Source organism: Aythya fuligula, chromosome 5 (genome assembly GCF_009819795.1).
Source record: "Aythya fuligula isolate bAytFul2 chromosome 5, bAytFul2.pri, whole genome shotgun sequence".
NCBI lineage: Eukaryota > Metazoa > Chordata > Aves > Anseriformes > Anatidae > Aythya > Aythya fuligula.
This window is the reverse complement of record NC_045563.1, coordinates 35,787,843-35,802,139: the sequence shown is the minus strand read 5'-3', so window position 1 is coordinate 35,802,139 and position 14,297 is coordinate 35,787,843. Positions and strand designations below refer to the sequence as shown.

At 39.3% G+C, this 14,297-nt stretch overlaps 1 protein-coding gene across 5 annotated transcripts in view; it reads left to right on the top strand.

The window, feature by feature from the left end:
• Positions 1–14,297, top strand: part of SIPA1L1 (signal induced proliferation associated 1 like 1) — a 202,024-nt gene that overhangs the window by 62,073 nt on the left and 125,654 nt on the right. For 2 of the 5 annotated variants that reach the window (XM_032188072.1, XM_032188073.1), the window contains one exon: positions 8,981–9,047. The exons of the other annotated variants lie outside the window; for them this stretch is intronic. The gene's annotated coding sequence lies outside the window, so the exon portion shown is untranslated. The remainder of the gene's footprint in view (positions 1–8,980; positions 9,048–14,297) is intronic. 5 annotated transcript variants of the gene reach the window in all.

Here is a 14,297-nt window from a genome sequence, read left to right as displayed (position 1 = left end):
TGACCAACAGTTTTAAAATTCCAAAAGTGAAATGACAGAAGTCAGTTGAGATGCCAGCTCAGTTTCCATTTCTTTTAACAGCGGTTGGATGGCCTCAAATCACATGTGAAAGAAGAAAACATATGAACAGAAATAACCCCAACAAAATAGAAAAGGAGTGAGCTTTCAAGTCATGAACTTGCGTATTATTTGCTAAAATTGCTCTTTATCCTTGCTCCTCCAATATTTTCTTCAACAGATACTATTGGTGCTTTGCTTGACAGCAGTAACTCCTAATACAGTGGAAAATCCTGTGCTTTTCTTATAGTTTAGCTGTGACGGGCTGAAAAACAAACACTAGGACAATATTTTTTTGCAGATATAAGCTAACTTTTAAAGAGGGAATATTGGACATCAAAAAAGGAAAGGTGACCACTTCATTTAACAAGTAAATAAATTGAGTTAACTCTCTTTGCATTTCAATCATTTCAAACTTAGCTATTTGCTTTCCTTACTGTAGAATGCTTCCTGTTGTCATTAGTAATGCCAGAGGCCACTTCCCTGATTGTGTTCTGTGAATTCCTTGATGTTCTAGTTCAGTTGGTTCAGCCCTGGGCAGAAATATGAGCTCATGTATGCGAAGCTCTTCAAGTCAGCAGTATCTTCTCGGGACAGGTATTCTATTTGTAGGATGTGCAGTTTTATTCAAGGTAAATGAAGTGCCATTTATACGCTATTACAGTTGTGCTGTGTGGCTAGAAAAACTGACCTCTCAAAGTGTGTAAGGCACGGTGATGGTGCATAATCAGGAGAGGTTATGGCTTACAGCACCAAAATGAGGTTGTGAACATGAGAAGAATCCTTTTCAAATACAATGAAATTAAAGGAAACTTATTCTGTGACCCCTTTTGAGGAAAAAATGCTAAGAATTACAGTAATTGACTTATGTTGACAGGGCAGCAAAGTAGTTAATGGATTAAATGCAATGTTACTAATTTTGATTGATACTGTATAATTATGATGTCAAAGGTATTTGAATTTATATTAGGCTGTAAATCTGTATTGGACTTCGTTCTTCCCGTGGTGAAAGGAAAAAAAAAAAAAAAACACACAATGAGAACCTAAAACTAACCCCCATATACACCTGAGATGAAACATTTAAAAATTGAAGCATGATTCAATTTCAAATCTTTTTTCTGTACTGCCATTTCTCAAAAAGTAATTGAGATGGTAAAAAGGTTTCACTGGTTCAGCTTTCCTCTTTGGCAGTATTGCACTGAAAAATTCCTTAAGTTCTTAGTGTCTGAGAAGTGAGAGGTAAATATCTTCTCTGAATTTTGATATTATTGGCAGCAGTGAATCCTCTGACAGCCCTCCATGCTCTTAGGGCTTTTTTCTTTCTTAATAGGCTTGGTCTCATTGGAGATTTTAGCACCCAAAGGTAAAACGCAGCCTTCCACATTACCTCGAGCTGTTCTGTAGAATGCTAAGAGGAACTAAAACATGATTTTACCTAAAAATGACATTTATGGAAGAATACAGGAGATCAGATTATTCTGGCAGTAGCTCTCAAAGCAAATGTTCTTTAGCTTGACAAGCTAAGCATGAAGGGATACGCTTTATTAGGATGCAAATTCTGTGTATGTGATTGATTTGTTGTGTAATATTTTCATGCATTATTTGGTTTATCAGAAATGTACATGTATTACTATATAAATAGGCTTTACTGAAGTCTCAGAAATAGTATTTCACTATTTATGAGGATGAAAGTCAAGATGGCTGTAATTTCGAACTTCCAATAGGAATCTATATACCTCCTTTTACATTAGATGATTCCCGTTTTCCTAAAACAAGGAGTTTTGCTTCTTGCTGCTTTGTACATCCCTTTATTTTTGTCTTCATTCCTATATTGCCTTATTTATTCTCCTTGCTGTTTCACGGTCATAGTTTCAGATCCTGCTTTCCTGAGCTTGAAACACTGACAAATTTTACACTGCCCTTTGGTTCTTTGTCCCCGTCTACCTTCCTTCCAAGAACTTGTGCTTCAGTGACCTCCAGGAGCAACTGTCCTGTGTTTTAAGAGTAATTTTAAGAGTTTAGCTATGACTTCTAAGCTTTTGCTTGCAGAGTATGTTTGTGCAAGTCAACTGGCTTTGTGCTTTCTAAGATGCTGAATTTACCTGTCTGGTATATATGAGTAATAGCCATTAGTGCTTAGCAATCACATAGTTGAAAAGATGTATACAAGTGGAATTCACTTTGTAGTAACGTTATTTACCAGCTCTTGACATTCAGCATATTTAGTTGCAGCATATGTTTGGCTGGAGATGAAACTTTGAGCTCTGTAAAAGCTTTAGTTGGAGGTGGCCTTTGAGGAGCACTGCTGTGTGGGCTTTTCTCTCTTGTGGTACTGTGGGTGCAGCGATTCAGTCATCTGCTAGCTACAGGGCTTTCAAAATACCAGCCTGAGCATCCAAGGGAGTTGGGTGCTCAACTCCCATCTCCTTTGACTGGAATCCTCCCGCTGGGTTGCAAGCTGCTATCCAAAGCCATGGGAGCAACATGCAATGCATCATCTTATTTTTATTGACGTCTGTTGGTGAAACTTGTCCCAGCTGTCTTCGTTCCGGTGATAGTAATTACAGTAATAATCAGCTAACACGCTAATGTCAACAGCCTTTTGTTTTTATTATGAAGAGAAAGACAGACCTATTAAATATTTTCATAGCTTTATGATGACACAAGAGCGCTGTGTATAGAGTTCTTTGTTTTAGAAATTATAATGCATAGATGTTGCTTTCCTAAAGAAAAAGGGGAGGATATTTTCCACTGATGCCTGCTCCTTCTTTCCTTTGAAAAACTGGATTAGCTAACAGGCCTTTTGGGATCTCCTCTTAACGTTTCTTGTGAGATGAATCAACTTGAAGGCTGCTGAGGCTATGGAGGAAAATATTTTTTAAAAAGTCTTTGAGAAATATCTGAACTTCTTTGCAGCTGTTTTTCAGAAGTTCTGAATACTGTTTGATTCTGCTGAGAACAAATGCTACTTACTTAGTGTTTCTAGAAATTAATTTTTTTGTATGAGCTGAAGCATTCTCTTCTCCCCCCTCTTTCCCCCCACCCACCCCCTTTTTTTTTTTTTTTTTTGAAAAGGCTTTGGATGTAATTTCAGTACATCCTTATGTTATTAATTACGTAAGGCTTCTAGAGCTTTGAACTGTTATTCTGCAGGTGAATTGCTGCTCTGAGAATAGCTGTCGTGGGATGCAGCAGAAAGGTGGGGGAAGCGAAGCAGCCCTTGGATGAGATGCAGGATGCTGGAGTCAGGGAGATGAGTCTGCAAGGATTCCTCATTGCTTGTAGTGCTGGATATTGACATCTGGAAAGTAGAAAACAATCTTTCAAATGCTCTGCAAGTAACACGTTTTAGTTCTTTCAAGGGTGATGTAAGAAAATAGCCTTTTTCAGTAGAACCAAGTTCTTTCTTCCCTCCCCCCTTATGTACGCCTACATCAATGTTTTTTCAGCTCTGCAAGTGTGTTTTTTCTCACTCTCTCTGGTGTGTAGGCGGCCTTCCCAATCACAATTGAGCTTCGCAGGCAATCTTTTTTTTTTTTTTTTTTTTTTTTTTTTTTTTTTTTTTTTTTTAGAAAAAAATTGTCTTTACACAGCAGGTCTATAATTTAACACCAAAGAAAATGGAGAGCTCTAGTTTAGAATTATGATGCATCTCAGTAATGGCTGAAGGGGTGAAGAATTTCACCTTAAAGAAAATAAGGAAAATTTTTCCTCACCAGAAGACCACCTGCAGAAATGTATTCACCTGCTGCCCAAATGACTTGCCAAAATGTCAGTAGTGCAGTTGCAGGCTGATAGAATTTAAACCTTTTACTCGCTTCGTTAGACTGAGTTGGAAATGAGCTTTTCTATCCCCAAATTAAAATGTGATTCTACTTGAGAGACAGGCTCAGTTTGTTGGTAATGTCAAAGTTGAAATGTAATTCTTCCTGGAATGTTATTGTTAAAATGTGTTTAGTTTATAAGTATGATTTTAGGCTATAATTACTTCAACGAGCTCTGATAGTGCTGTCTGGCTCATTTTAAAGAGGTTTGGTTAATACTAATTTTCTTGCCTCCAAGTATTCCAACTTCACTTGACCTGTCTGGAAATACTGTTGGAAGAGTAGAAATGGATGATTTAAATTTATTTGCTTTAGCAATCTATGAAATTTCAGAGATCGTTGTAATAAAGTAACTAGCACTTGTGCCGTTGTGTTCTGTGCAGCTGAAGCTGGCCTTGCAGCTGAAAGCAGCCATCCTTGACCGCTTATTCTGTCCTGTGCTGTCTGTCTTACATCAGCACAAGTGCTTGTGTAGCCCGGCAGTGAACTGGACTGGGGAAGGCCAAGCTGGAGACATGATCTAAGCCTTCTCAGCTCTCCTTTCTTAGATCTGGATTTGAATCCTCTTTGACAGGATTCCCCGCGCGTCTTCTCTAGCACATGAGCTTGGTGGGGGTGGAGGAGGACAAAAATTGAGCAGCAGTTTGTGCTCCAGCTTGTGCCTCTGTGCAGTTCCCGGGGTTGCAGCGTAGCTCTTCACAGTTAGATCTGCTTGCCCAGTTTAATTTTAGAGGGCTCCCATCGTATGTGGATGCAAGGCTTTTGTAGCAATAGTCAGAGATCAGATGGTAAGGCTGAAACGATACAGATTTTATTGCAGGACCCTTTATATAGCAAGGACCAGCTTTGAAACTTATCTTCCTACTGTTGGAGGCTTCTTAGAAGGCTCCAGTTGATGACAGATAATTTCACTCCTGCTGTCCTTGTGCTTGACATGTGTGATTTAGGTTTATGCTGAATAGTGAGGAAAAATTGGGCCACAGCACTCAGAAGTATCCTGTTTTTTGTTTTTTTTTTTTTTTGGTGTAACCAAATGTTTGTTTGATCCCCCAAATGTCTGGCAGAATGTGTTCCAGGAGAAAACCACTTGATTCAGAGAGATGGTGATAAAAGAAGGTTGTTATTGTTACAGTGAGAAACTTCTCATCTAGGCGCTCTGAGATGAGTGCATCTGAGCTGCAGAAACTTAATAGGTTTATGGTTTCATAAATCTTTCTAAGAAGCCAGAAGGAACAACAAGCAGAATTTCCACAATATCCCTTTATGTTTTGAAAAAGACTTCACCCTTTGATTTCCCATTCAAACGTTGTTCCCACCTATGGTCTTTCTGCTTCCAGGATTTGCTGTGCTATGATTCATTTCAACCTCTTAGTGACAGCCACCGGCAGTTTTTGCTAAAGCTTCTCTTGCCAGCCTCCTCAGGAATTTGGGTAGGTGAGAGTCCCTGCTCTGCTCTGTACTGTCTGGTGGTCATCCTTTGTAGTAATGCTAGTTGCCCTGAACTCAGTGTTGGCTTTGAGACTACCACTAAAGTGTAGTGTTTCAAGCAATACAGAAGGGGTGTTCTCCAGCAGAATGGTTTAGGCTGGCGTCCCCCGAGTGCCAGCCCATACCTGAGTCTGTGGCTGAACGCATCCTCTCCATGTGAGAGCTTTTTCAGGAAGCAGATGCGAGGGAGCTAGATGGCTATTCCCTCCCCCCGGCTTCCTGCTAGGTATTTGTAGAAGCATTCCTAAAAGCAGGTTGGACTCTGTTCAGACTCTTACAGAACGCATGGTTTTGTCACATTTTCAAAAGCACAGTAGTTCTTGTAGGTGGTTTCTTTTAATCTACTTGTGAAACTAAACTTGTTTTGTAAGGGAGAAAGGGATGATTACTCTGAATGTGCCTGACTGATTCTTGGTAAAGACTGGCTTTTAGTGTGTGGTCCATTCTTTCACTGACCCTATAATATACTTTTAGGGAGGTTACGAAAAGATAAAGAGGTTGTTGCAAGCACGAGATGCTGCAGTTCTGTCCATACAGCCCTGCCCTCTGCCTTGTATCAGTGCAAGCCCTTTGCAGATTTGTAATGACTCCAGCTCAAGAAGGCATAGCAGGAAGACTGGAGAATTGCAGTGCGTGGTTTTGGTTTTTGCCGGGGGGATGGGGAGTGGTGGTGTTGCTTTTACAAAGAGGCAGGGGTGGATTTGCTTTCAGAGGGATCAGCATCCTGATCTAACACAACATGTTGCACAAGGTGTAGCGCTGCCTGAAGGGAGAAGACCAGAATACTTGCTAGGGACCACAGGGAGAACATCTGGACGTGGATCAGCTAAAGCTGATTTGCAGCCAGACACTAACACTCTTCGTCAGAAGTGCAGGTACAGCCCCTTCCACTGAAGTCCTTATGATGATCTGTTTATTGACAAATGTTGAAAATTACAGACATAGGATATGCAAAGGGAGTCTAGATTTAGAAACAACAAGCACTGTAATAAACGTTGCTACTAAAGAAAAAATCCTCCCTTGAAACATGGTTTCATCAGCCTGTGGGATGTTTAAAGAAACAAATAGGTTTCTTATTTGAGAGAATTAGGTGAATGCAACTTTTGTTCACTAGTTGAAACTGTTTCCCAGGGTTATTTTAAAAATTAAGCAAATGGCTCTAATTATACAGATTTGCATTTACAACTGGATATATTTTAACTAGTAACTGTTCTTAAGGCTTGTGAGCTCATAAGCTCATATTTCTGTAGACCCAGCCTCGTTGAAATCAGGAGGTTTTACGGTTGTGAGCTAAGCTTATTTGTAAAGCATAACCACATGAACAGGTGACTCTTCTAAAAATAGCGATGTGCTCAATAAAGCCAATCTTCGCTTGTTTCAGATACCTTTACGTATCTATTTAGATTCTGTATTTAGGGGCAAGGCTCTCAGCAGCATAAATTTCAAGTTCTGTTAGATTCTCCATGTCCTTATATTAGTAGCGACAGAATAAAAGTTGAGACATCCTGCATGCAGAGTAGGCAGACTGCTGCCTTCTCCTTGACCTGCACTTAAAATTACAAAAGGACTGGGAGAGGGAAGAGGAAGGGATGGTCAATGTGACTAAGTGGCTAATACTGACCTGAAGTTATATTTGGTAGGCTGTTTTTAAAGCTCCTGGCTTTATCTCTGCTATTCCTGTTGACAGGTCAAAGCCCTGTGGCATTTATCACTGCGGCAGTAAGATGTGGGTGCATGGGGTGGGCTTGAGGTGGGAAAGGATTTGCCTCAGTGATTATTGCTCTTCCACAGGGGCCGATTTAAGACTATGTAGTGCTGTGCGTTCTGTCATGGGAGACAGCAGCTGGATGGGAAGCATTTCTCTGAGAATGGCCAACGGGAGACAGACAGAGCTGTGTAGCATTTTCATGATTTGCAGGTTTTCTTTTTTTTTCTTTTTTTTTTTTCCCCCGGAAACTTCCTGAAGGTTTAGTTGGTGTTTGTACAAATTGTGTTTGTCTTCAAGTCCAAACAAAGATAGGAATAAGCCCTACAATTACTGTTTAGAAGTAACCTCATTATGAATAAAGGAAGGATGTTGCTTAGGGAGTGAGTGTGTGTTTTTCTGCGTGCATGCAGGTATCTGAAAAAGGGAGTAGAGACGTTAGATGCTCTCATTGAGGCTTAAGTGTTCCCAAGTTAGAGATTGCCTTCCATTCTGGTTTTCTAATGCAATACTGCAGTGAAAAGTACAATAACTGTCTGTAAATGGAAAAGAAATGGGAAGTGCTTAGTATATTTTTACCTTCTTTTATGTCTAAAAACAGTGCAGTGAATTAGTAGAAGTTGGTAGTGCTGTAGCTGTGAGATGAAATAATGTACTCCAGAACTGGAGAACAATTGCAGTTGTACCCTTCAGTTGAACAAAACTGGTTAATGTTCCTAATAGCTAAATATGCCCTTTGTAATAGGAAACGGATGTTCTTGAGAAAAGTCTCACCTTTATTTCACTATGTATGAGACTGAAAGAATTGCATATTCTTTCATTTAAGGCACAAGAGGGAATGAAAAGAGCCTTGGATCGCTTAATTTTTTGACTATCTGTAAGGTGGAAAGGTCGTTGTGCTTTGATCACTGTTCTGCTATCACCGAGTGGCTGGGGCTGGCAGGACCCTCTGGAGCCTGCCTGATCCAAGCTCAGGCAGAGCCACCCTGAGCAGGGTGCCCAGGCCCACACCCAGGTGGCTTTTGAAGATCTCCAAGGAGGAGACAGACTCCTGGAGCTCCTCTCTGGGCAGCCTGTGCCAGTGCTCAGCCATCCTCGCAGTAAAGAAGCGCTTCGTGATGTTCAGGTGGAGCCTCCTGTGCTCCAGTCTGTGCCCATTGCCTTTTGTCCTGTTGTTGGGCACCACTGACAAGAGCCTGCCTCTGTCCTCTTGGCACCCTCCCTTCAGCTATTTATAGACATTGGTGCCTAAATGATTGAAGATTTAGTGGTGTGGACAGTAATAATTAATTTTTATTGCTGTTACGGGCACCTGTTGACTAGGCAGGCTAAGAATGATGATGCACACGCTATGTCTGCAAACTTCCCAATTTCAAAATGGTTAGACACACCCAAGTTAACTTTAATCTAGCTAGCCTGGATTAAAAAAGATTGCGAGGATTTAACAGCGCGGATTTTAGTACAGCCTGATGGAGACTGTCAAGGAGTCTGGGTGCTTAATCACTGCAATCCTGTGCCCTGGAAAATGAGTGGGTTTTGTAAAACGCTTCTGTTACTGAATTCTGTAGTTTGCATAGATGTGGAGAGCTGCTGGTGGATGAAATGCGTGTATCATACTGCATGTGAATTTTTCCAGTTTTTCTCTTTAAAATGTGGAACGCAGTATAACTTCAAATTATTAACTCTGTACTTAATACTGTGTATGATTATAGCTGTACAGTGATTAATAAACACGGTGTTTTCTGTAATAGATGCTTCGTGGGAATGGCTGGGGAAGCATGAGCAACCCTGGTGTTTTGAGTTTCTGCATGGCTTAGCTTGCATATTGCTAAATTATAATATGCTGTGCTGCTTAAGCTTCAATAGCAACAGATTTCTGCAGTTAAAATATTTTTCACTTTTGCAGGTTAGTAATAAGTCTGCTATTAAATCTGAGACTGAACAGAAGTGGAATCTGTGAAGCAGGGAAAAAAGTAAGCTTGTGGACTGAATTTTATTTTACATTTTTAAAACCAGAAGGGACCAAGGAAATAGCATAATTGGAATTGGGAACTGTGAACTTCATTCCTGTGTTGCCCTTGACTAGTCGCATTATTTCTCTGCTTCATTTTTCTCTGTAAAAGGAAAATGCTTGTTTCCTTTGAAGTGTTTTGAGAACATATGCAACTGCTACTACTTCAGCTGCATTGACCATTAGATTTCCTAAATTCATGCTTCAGAACAGACACCCCAAGTTGAAATACAGGGTTTATTTGGAAAGCATCCAGTTTCAATGAAAACATTTCTGGGATTTTGGAAATGAGCAATCCTTAAAGGATTCCATCTCTCTGAGAACAGAAGAAGCATCGTTTCTAGCCTGAATTTGTTTAGGTGTAGTTTCCATTCAGTGGTGTTTTTTTTTTTTTTTTTTTAATAATATATATCTTTGCTAGATGAAAGATCAAATTCCTTCTGTCAAATTCCTTCTGTCTCTTACTCACTATATTCTTTCTGTAGGCATTTTATTTTTTTCTCCAGTTTTTCATCATCACTCTTGAACTGTAAAAGCAAGAACTAATTGCAGTTTCTTTGTGTCAAACAAGTAACGTAACTGCTTTGCTCTCTTACTTGGTATTCTTGCTTGTTTAAACATTAGTGGATTGCATAAGATTAGCCACAGCTATGTGTTTGGAGTTTGCTGTTGCATACACAGATTCAAGGAAGCTAACTAGTAAACGGGAGTAATGCACAAAGCTGTCACCTGTGCAGATCAGAGTTCACACTTTCCACTTAAGATCAGAGAAGGTGAGCTCGCTTTTCAGTCTAATTGCGCTCACTGCTTATGCATAATGCAGGACCGCAACTTAACTCTGCGCCGTTTGATGAAAGATAAAGATCAGAGTCAATGAGACAATGTGATGTTAGCTTTACAGATCCCAGCAGCATGAGGCATTACTCATGTCTTTTTATGTATATAACACAGCATACCTGTACATACACATTGTTATGTGAATGCTGTATAGCTTGTGTTAGCAGCAATGCAATTAATAAATAGCATTTCCTGTTACTCTTAATTTGTATGGGCTTTTTAGCACAGTAGTATTTTTATTCATGCTCCTATATGTTGTTAGTTGACAGTCACTAATTCGTTCCATTATTTCCATATTTGAAGGCTTAGTACTAGGATACAGTTCTTTGTTACCTCAAAGTCATGCTGTTTATTGTATTGACCTTCATTAGAGCTAATATTTTTCCCTGTTTTTTTTTTCAGCATGTGTAAATAACCATTTTTTTAACAAAGGAAGCTTATAATTTGCAGAAGTTGCAAACAATTTCCTAGCTAATTGGGATAGCTGAAAACTCAGCTTTGGTTTTGTGTGTGGTATTTTTACAGAAGCAAGCTGAATGTCTTAGCACGTGGTTGAGCTGCAAGCTCTCCCATGCCTCTGCATCCCCAGTAGGAATGGAGGGAGAAGGGAGCAAGATTTCTCATTATATCTCATTGAACTTTTGCATCCAGGTATATTAGAAAATATAGCTTCTGGTTGGGTAGTTGTGGTACAAGAAATGCTGGAGAAGATGACAGTTTTTGCTTTTTTTTTTTTTTTTCAACCAGTCTTGTCTGTGGGCATGGGTCTTAAAGACCTTGTGTTCTTAGTATGACAGTGATACGTTGGAGGGGTAAAAGCCACTGCTGTTCTCACTTCCTCACACTTCTGTGCAGTCAGAGATGTGTAATTACAGTAATTGTGAAGACCACAGCCCAGAGGTGCAGTAAAAGTGAGTGTGTATAGTAGGACAGATAGGATTTTTTAGGGTATGGGGAAAGTACTGGATAATCATTGTTTCAATTCAAGTTTAATTTTGATTTTTCTTTTTGCTCTTCTTCTTGTTCTTTTCTTTTTCCCCTTTATTTTGTCTAAGGCATGTTATTTCAGCATAGCTTCCCCCTTTTTATATGTTTTTTACTATCTCTTAGCACCTTTGGTAGGGGTCTTTACAGAGGGGAAGAGAAGTTGATGTTGAGAACCAGCACGCCATTCCTTTTTCTCAGAAGGAATAACTCCTGCTGTAGCCTCTCTACTTGAAAACAATTGGTGTTGGGAGGAGGTTGTTTGGAAAGAGGATGAGCTGCAAAATAACTGGGGGCTGAGTGCCTTTCCAGCTGGGATTAATTTAGTATCACAAGTTTATAGCATTCTTTAAACATTTACGTGCTGGCCTGTGAGGGAGTGAAGGGGGACAGACATGCATTCCTTGCAAATCTTTGCTCTTTGCCTCTGCCCTTGACTATAAAAGGGAAGCAGGGATAGATTTGATAAGGTTTCAGAGAAAAGAACAGGTAAAGCCAGTGGCTATTTAATATCTTTGCTGTGAAATTAAATTGTGGGCCAAGCACTCCCTCTTGGATCGTTCTGCCAAGAAGTCATCGTGCCTTCATTACTAAAGGCTAATCCAGGTTTTTCAGCTTTGTTTTTATTAAGATGAATTCGCTGTAGAGAGGAACGTTGAGACTTGCAACCACCTCAAAAGAGCTGGTTAGATATTTGGACGAGTAGGATGTGTTTTCTCATACATTAAAGTCTTAGCTATTGTCTTTCATCCAGAAATCATGTTCTAGTTAGCTTAACTGTATTTGGTTAAATTAAACGTCCCTCTAGCCTAGTGGTGCTGCCTCTGACAGAGACAAGCAGCAGATGTGGAAACATGTAGGAAAAGTTTGTAGCTGTAGGCTAACTTGGGGACCTCTGGCTCGGGACTTGCTGAATTGGGATGTCCAGAACCTTTTGCTCTTTGTTGTCCTCCTCTTTTTTTTTTTTTTCTTTTCCTTGAGAAGAGCAGTGTTGCATTTGGTACTCAATGTAGGAATTGCATGAAGTGGCATGACAAAGAACTTCTCAGAATAATTCACGACGCTGTGTACAGGTGTCTTTGTCATTGGTTGTAGTGGTGGGTTTTTGGTAGTTTGTGTTTTTGCTATGGTGAGAGTTGGAGCATCAATAAAAGAATACAGATATCTCCATACTATTCAGTGTCACGATTTCTGCAAGGAATTTAGAAATGCCAGGTAGTATTGGTAATGGGTCTGCTTTCCATACTTGATTATCTGTTACCAGTACGGCACCTAATGGTAGGTGCTTCAGAGCTGTGAACCATTGCAGCATGTAACATTTTTCCAGGATTTGGGCCCCTGTATTCATGGTTAGGGCTTAAACTTCTCTGGTTTTACTGCAGGTGAATAATTGCATGTGCGAAGTCATTTTTACTACATTACAAAATTTTACATTTACTATGTTACAAAAATGCTACAGCATTTTTATTACATATTTTTAGTGTTACCCACTGTGTTGACAAAATAATTCCCTTGTGCATTTTTTTAGGATAGCTGTGCAGTTGCATACCTCTAGGCCATAGAAGTCCTCAGACAGTGACCAAAAGTGGTCTGTAAGGTCTCTTATTGAATCTTTAGAGCTGAATAAATTGTGACTGACCTAAAGTTTTATGTAATTGGGATCTATAAGCTGTTTTCTCATTTTGCCTATTTAATGAAAACAGAGATTTAGCTTTTCCCCTTAGATGAGTGAATTCTGAAGGAAAACATTGTAAGAAACGTTATGGAGACCCTCAGAGCTTGACCACGCATGTGGGAAATTGAGAGGCTGTTAGTAAATACTTTGAAATTCTGCTACTGGAGGCATCAGTGAAACATCACCATTAAACAGAATTGTAAGGTCCAGCAAAAACTGCTTAGTCTTTTATAACCAAAGAACTGGTGTCAATGGTTTGGTTGTTTCCTGTCAGACTTGGATTCCATTATATGGCAAAAATTTGTGAAGTCATCTTCCTTTTCTTTTAGTAAGCTGTAGAGAACTGATGCCTTTCTTTTCCCTTTTTGAGGTAGAACCAACTTTTGAGGCAGGGTTTTGGTTTTGGTGATCCAGCTATGAGTATTGTAGAGACTGGTGCTTGTACTGTTGTCTCAACTGTAAATACAATTTGCCAATAAAACAACTTTATTTTAGGACCTATGCAGTGATGATACTCCATTCTGAATTGACTGATGGGATGTTGAAATAGTACCTCCTGCTTGGCATTCACATTGCCAGTACATCATGCTAATCTTGGCAAGTATGGATTTAAAACATCTTTCCTTCTTGCCTCCCCTCCCCTCCCAGTTAGTCCATTCTGGCATAAAACATAATTTTCATCTTTTTCTTATTTAATCTGTATTGGGTTACTTTCATACGGTTTGGGTTTGTGGCTTATGGTATAAGATTTTTAGTTCATCAGACCTGTAATTTCAGATTTAGTGTTTGAAAACTTATAGTAAGTATGTATATAGTATAGTAAGTACTTCTGACAAGGAATTGCAGAACTATAGTTGAAGTTTTTTTTGGTAATGAACATTATCAAAAACTTTGTGGTAGAGGAGAGTACGTGGTACATGAAGTTCCTTCTTATTTTTATAGTACCAAACTGCAAAGTCTATTAAAGCATAGAGGGCTCAGAGATGTTATCTTGTATAGTGTTATACTTTGTTCCTTTGTATTAGAGAGGAAGGAGGTGTTTGGAGAAATCTTGTTCCTGGATTGAGCAGCTGATAAGCGCACCCCCTAACACTCGTTTCCAACCCCCTCACCCCCCTTTTAAACTTCTCTGTGGTAAGAAATGGGGGAATCTGCCTTTATGAAATGATGATGAAATTATTGCAGACAATGTGCTCTTAGGTAAGTTTAAGTTTGTTTAGTTAAAAGTATTTATTGTAGATTTAGAGCCTGGAACTTTTATTCCTGTGGTTCATTTTTGTTCCGAAACAACTTTTTTTTTTTTAGTAGTGAAGAATTTCTTTTGACAAAGCAGCCTTTCTGAAAGGGGAGAAAAGAGCATCTACTGTAACGGGAGAAAACAATTGGAGGCAACCTGTTTTATGAGGTGCTGTTTAGAAAGCAGTGTGGCAGGTGTAATGCTTGGTGGTGGTAATGTCTTTTAAGTGTTCAGGAAATACATGTATGTTAAGGAAAACAGCAAACTTGTATTGCATTTTTCCGTGTGGGTCTTCGTCAAGAAAGTACTCATCTTACCATGTTACTAGCTTTTATGTGTATCTAATTCAACTATTACAGCTAATTAAGGATTTGAGAAAATAATCCTGTAAAATGTTTCTGCTGTAAAAAAAAAAAAAAAAAATAAAAAAAAAATCAAAAATGTATCTGAATTTGGTGTATATTCAGGAGGTATATACA